General features: G+C 42.0%; 1 non-coding gene and 1 pseudogene across 1 annotated transcript; both read right to left on the reverse strand.

Moving 5' to 3' along the window:
- Positions 1–2,572: 2,572 nt before the first annotated feature.
- On the reverse strand, positions 2,573–2,647 carry TRNAT-UGU (transfer RNA threonine (anticodon UGU)). Its single transcript has one exon. It is a non-coding gene; the product is annotated as a tRNA-Thr (tRNA).
- A 1,560-nt stretch (positions 2,648–4,207) lies between these two features.
- Positions 4,208–5,137, reverse strand: LOC132583570 (olfactory receptor 10A7-like; annotated as a pseudogene).
- Positions 5,138–6,000: the final 863 nt, after the last annotated feature.

The raw sequence follows: 6,000 nt of genomic DNA on the forward strand, positions 1-6,000 counted from the left end.
GGATCTGCAAATGGTTTTTTCAAGAGGGGACAGACCACAGCCTCTTTAAGAGGTGTGGAAAAGATCCCTTCTACGAAGAATCTGTTGACAATACCCTGCAGTCGCTCACGTAGCGATGCCTGGCTAGCTTTTATAAGCCAGCACAGGTCGTAGGGCGTACAGCAAAAAAGGATCCTGTTACCTCCTTCAGGCTGAGAGGAGTGAAGGAATCCAAAAATGGACCAGAAGACGTGCTCAGTGCCTCGAGTTCTTTCACAGTATCAATTGTGACAGGAAGGTCATGTCGGAGCTATGAGACCTTACCTGCGAAAAAGCTCGCAAAAGCCTCACAGCTGATTTCTAATTCTCTAACATTTGGTTTACCTTGCGGCAGGGTTGTTAGTGACTGAATTATACTAAATAATTATGCTGGGCATGTGGCCCAGACTGCCATCTCATAGGTCTGCATAAATGATCTATAAGATGTTCTCATAGCTTCGTCACAAGTGTGTCGCCATTGTCTCGCTAGTCGTCTTAATCGTTGTTTCATCGATCGCAGCTCCAGGGTATACCAAGGAGCGAATCGTGAACAAGAATGAAGAGGATGTTGGGGAGTGATCTCATTGATGGCTGTAGAGAGCTGGGTATTCCAGACCTCCACCAGCTCATCCAATGAGTCACCAGAGCGCCAGGGATCCTGTAAAGCCATCTGAAGCCGCAAAGGGTCCATCTCGCTTTGTGGGCGAGTCAAAATTTGCTCACCACCTAAACTGGGTAAAGGTGGAGTATCCACATGGGCCTTCAGACATAGTTGTCAGACCATGGCACTGCCTCGGCAGAAATCTGATCCACTAATACTCCTGCTGCAAAGCTCAGATCCAACGTGTGCCTGGCCCGATGTGTGGGCGTTGTTATATGTTGGGAGAGTCCCAGTGCTGCCATGAAAGACACTAGGTCCGTCACCCAAGTGGAAGCTGCATCCTCGACATGGACATTGAAGTCACCCAGGACTATAAGCCGAGGATGCTCCAATGCCCAGCCTGCTACGGCCTCCATCAGGGATGGTAAGGCACTGGCCAGTGCATTAGGCGGACGGTACCAGTCAGATTGCCAAACTCTCCCCAACATCCCACGTCAGGCCAGCACATTCTATGCCCATGATCTTTGGAGGCAGAAGCACCCTGAAGGAGCAATCCTCCTGTATGAAAAAGGCCACCCCTCCCCCCACCCGCTAGTGTGTGCCTGGTGAAGAATGGAGAACCCAGGCGGAGCTAATTGGGAGAGAGCCACCGTCTCCCCGTTCCGCACCAAGGTCTCCATCACGCAAGCCATGTCCATGTCCTACCTAATTAGGAAATCTTGCAAGACTGAGGTTTTATTATTTATGGACCTGGCATTGCACAATACCAGGAATGGAGGCAAGTATTTCCACTTGGTCCCCATACCCGCTATCCTTGGGATGGGACGCAAGCTGGAAGGGGAGCAAGCCCTCCTGTGTCTCAGTCTCCTTCCATTCCAACTTTGCCTGCTCCCACCACTGTACTTTCCCCTCCCCAGGAGCACTAGAATCCCCTGACCAGACATTTATTGCTGATGGTCTTCACAGAGTCTCAGATCACCAACAGTATGCACATCAACGCATCCTGCTCCTCCCACCCACTCAACCTAGCACTCTATCAGCTAATATTTTCTATGACCTAGCTAAAACTTATTCCTACTACAATGCAGGAGCAGAGGGACCACAACACAAAAGCACAGTACAGAAACACAGATAGTAAATCTCCAAATACCCATGCTAGATGGCAACATGAGGGGGAGACCTTGGATTCTATGCCCTGTTGGTTGGCCACTGTATGATACAGGGTGCTGGTGGACCACCATTTTGATCCAGTATGACTGTTATTATCTTCTTTTGTACCAATTTCATAAATGGGGGTACACCTTTATTTGCCACAGATTACAATAGGAAAAAAAAAGAGTATTTAAGGATGAAAATGTTCCCTTAATAGTAATTGAGCAAAGTAGACAATAATATGTGGAATAAAAGCAATTCTGTTTTCCTATATCTAAAGCATGCCCATAAATTGTGTGAAATGGTAGGCAAACTAATTGAGAAGTATAAAATTAATTTATGGCTATTCATCATAGAAACCTACATAATCTCCAGCTTCCATTTTTTCCATACATCAGGTTTAAATTGCATACTGTCCTCCTCCATATTTCCTGCTTATTCAGAAAAGAAATATTCCCAAAGATCACAAAAGAAGGAACACCTTTTTACATCCACATCTTGGCCAAAGTCTTCTTTCCTGTAAGAGAATTTTAGTATTTTCTTTTTTGTAATAGTTTAAGGGTACAATTTTGTTCATAATTCTGCCTTGTGCTGATCCTGTGCTGTGCTTTGATCCTGTGCTGTGCTTCCATTTGTGCCCTTCTTTGGCCACTGTGGAACATTTGAACACAAGAAGCTGCCTTCTACTGAACCAGACCCCCCTGGGTCCATCAAACTCAGTTTTGTCTATTCAGACTGACAGTGGCTCTCCAGGGTCTCAAGCTGAGGTTTTTCACACCTACTTGCCTGGACCCTTTTAGTTGGAGATGCCGGGGATTGAAACTGGGACCTTCTGCTTACAAAGCAGATGCTCTACCACTGAGCCACCATCCCTCCTTTCCTGTGCAACATGTGCTTCTGACCTTGCTATAGACAAAGCTACACTGCAAGGGCAGCAAGTTTTAGTATACAATCTTTGTATATGCGAAATTTAGTATGCAAACTTTGGCTTTGATCTCACTACTCCTCCAAGGAACTCCAGCCTGTAGGTATGATTTCCATGTTATCTTCACAACAACCCTGTGAGGTATGTTAGCATGAATGAGGCAGAGTGATTGGTGGAAGATCATCCAGTGTGTTTCATGGCAGGGTGGGAATCTGAACTCAAGCTTCCCCATTAGCAGCCTGGTACTATAATCATGACACCACATTGACCATGTCTTTTAGGCAGCCTTCTGTCAATAATAATAATAATAATAATAATAATAATAATAATAATAATTATTATTATTATTATTTATATCCCGCCCTCCACGCCAAGGCAGGCTCAGGGCGGCTCACAAACATAGAAAGTGCCATGAATTACAATAAATACATTATACGATAAAATACAATAAAATACATTAAATAGATTAATTAATTAAAACCACAACAGATAAGGTGCTATAATACAAAACGATGCATATCAGATGGCTGGATGTCATTTCAGGATTCAATCTTGTAGGCCATTTGAAAAAGGATAGTTTTACATGCCCTGCGGAATTGATTATAGTCCCGCAGGGCTCGAACCTCAGCTGGTAGTTGATTCCACCAATGGGGAGCCGTTACTGAGAAGGCCTGCTCTCGAGTTGTTTTCAGTTTGGCCTCCCAATTGACATCTCAATAGGATTCCTTTTTTTAACTGCCATTTCCTGACTTGAAAATCTACTCTCACGCCTGCTTTATTCCACTGGGGTGGTCAGGGTTCAGTTAATCTTTGGATCAAAAGAGTACAAATGAAAAATATTTCCACCTAACCTGTGACTTCTGCTTTGTGATAATAACCAATTCACCAAACATATCCTTTTAATGGTGGGGGGGGGGGCAGGTTGGATCCAGCCAGGTTTTTCACTCATTTTTCATTTTATCAATTCATTACCCTCACCATAGGCTCTTTTTTTGTGTGGTGGTGGTGGTGGTCCAAGGGAAACACATTCCCCTTTAAAGGGGAACACAACCCATTTAAAGCTGGTTGGATCCAACCCATTTTATTTATTTATTTAGTCGATTTGTATTCTGCCCTTTCCCAAGAATGGGCTCAGGGTGGATAACTTCATTTTTAAAAAACAATTTAAATTAAACAATTTTAACAATTTAAATTAAACAAATAAAATACCAGGATATCAAGCAATACACAAGTTGTAAATCAAATTGTAGATGGTGGCATAGTTAAGACATTTGCAGCATGCTAAGGTCTGTGACTATGGTTGATGACTTGCTAGGCAGAGGTAAGCAATGGAAAATCACCTCTATTAACCTATAGATTATGCTTTGCTGGATGTCTTTCCCTATAGAAGGAAATCTGAAATTACAGAGAAAAGTAGACCTAATCTGACCACCACTGCATTCAAAAAGAAGATTGCCAAAAGCTTAATGAAAAATATTATATGATGGCCAAACATCCTGTCTTTAGTAGGGTCAAAATTTTCTGTTAAACAGTTTCTTCAGGCAAACCTTCACCTCTCTGCTTCTCAAGCTATAAACAATGGGGTTAAGCATTGGTATTAAAATGGTGTAGAACAAAGACAGCCATTTGTTGATATCTATTGTCTCTTTTGATCTGGGACTCAGATAAACAATAGTTGCTGAACCATAGAATAAAGATACCATAATGAGGTGTGAGGAGCAAGTAGCAAACACTCTCTTACGACCTTCTACTGAAGGCATCTTCAGAATGGCAGCGATTATCTAAACATAAGAAGCAAGGATAAGGAAAAAAGGGAAGATTAGGATAATTGTGGTAGCTGCAAACATATAAACTTCATTTACAAAAATGTCAGCACATACCAACTCCAACACTGGAGGAAGATCACAGTAGAAGTTGTTGATTTCATGAGAGCCACAAAAGGGCAAGATGAACAGTAGGTACACCTGCACCACATGCACAGGCATGTTGATAGTCAATGACCCAGTAACAAGTCTTAAACAGAGCTCCTTGTTCATGATAACTTTATAATGTAAAGGGTGACATATGGCCACATATCGGTCATAAGCCATTGCCGTCAGAAAGAAACACTCAGTGCTTGCTAGGACAAACAAGAAATACATTTGGAGAGCACAGCCAATAAAGGAAATGTTCTTTTTTTCTGCCAGAAAATTAACCAGCATCTTTGGGAGGGTGACTGAGGTGTAGCAGATCTCAAGAAATGACAGATTCTTCAGAAAGAAATACATTGGACTATCAAGAGCAGTATCAGTCACTGTAATGTAAATGACAAGTCCATTTCCTAATATGATTTCCATGTAGATGAAAAGGAACACCACAAAGAGCAGAACCTGTAGAATGGGGAATTCAGAGTATCCAAGGAGAATGAAGTCGGACAGTGCAGTATGATTCTCTGTCATCATTGTTGGTTGTAACTGCTCTAGAATTGTGAGAACAGGGAACAAATATTAATCAATCCCAAACAACTTTGTTATAATTTCCCAAGATCAGAAATTGTGTCCTGCTAGTTTTTCTACTGATTAGAGAGGGAGATTTGACCACTTTGAAAACTGTTTTACACATGATTTAGCATAAGCAAGCATACTTTCTGCCCTGACATGTATGCCTGATTTTGTCAGATCTCAGAAGCAAAGCAGGATTGACCCTGGCTAATAATTGGATGGGTGACCACCAAGAAATTTCAGGCTCGCTAGGCAGAGATAAGCAATGGCAAATCACCTCTATTAATCTCTTGCCTTAAAAACTCTACAGGTTCACCATAAATTGTCTGAAATTGTCAGAATTTTACATAGATCCAGGTGCACAGCAGTTGAATAAAGTTGGAGTCCAGAGGCACCTTTAAGACCAACAAAGTTTTGTTCAAAGTAATTTACCATCCACTCTCTATATGTAAGATATGTAAGATTCTATTTCCATTTCATTATGTCTGAGGAAGTGTGCTTGGCATGTGAAAGCTCACATTTTGAATAAAACTTTGTTCATCCTAAAGGTGCCACTGGACTCCAACTGTGTTTTAAAACTTTACATATCTAAACACACAGTGCCTTATCTTGTAAAAAAAATAGCCTATGGTGAGAGTAATGTGCTTTTTTAAAAAGCAGCATCAAAGCACATCCACATCCTGTCTTCCCTTTCTTTACTCACAAGTAGCTACTATGGTTTAACTTGCCTTGCTTTTGAGTAGCCTTCCCCCCCCCCCTATTACCATAAACTAGATTAGCCATAGCTTGAAGGCTTCAGTGTTAAATTCACTTTCCTGGGAGTA

Source organism: Heteronotia binoei, chromosome 15 (assembly GCF_032191835.1).
Source record: "Heteronotia binoei isolate CCM8104 ecotype False Entrance Well chromosome 15, APGP_CSIRO_Hbin_v1, whole genome shotgun sequence".
Taxonomy (NCBI): Eukaryota; Metazoa; Chordata; class Lepidosauria; order Squamata; family Gekkonidae; genus Heteronotia; species Heteronotia binoei.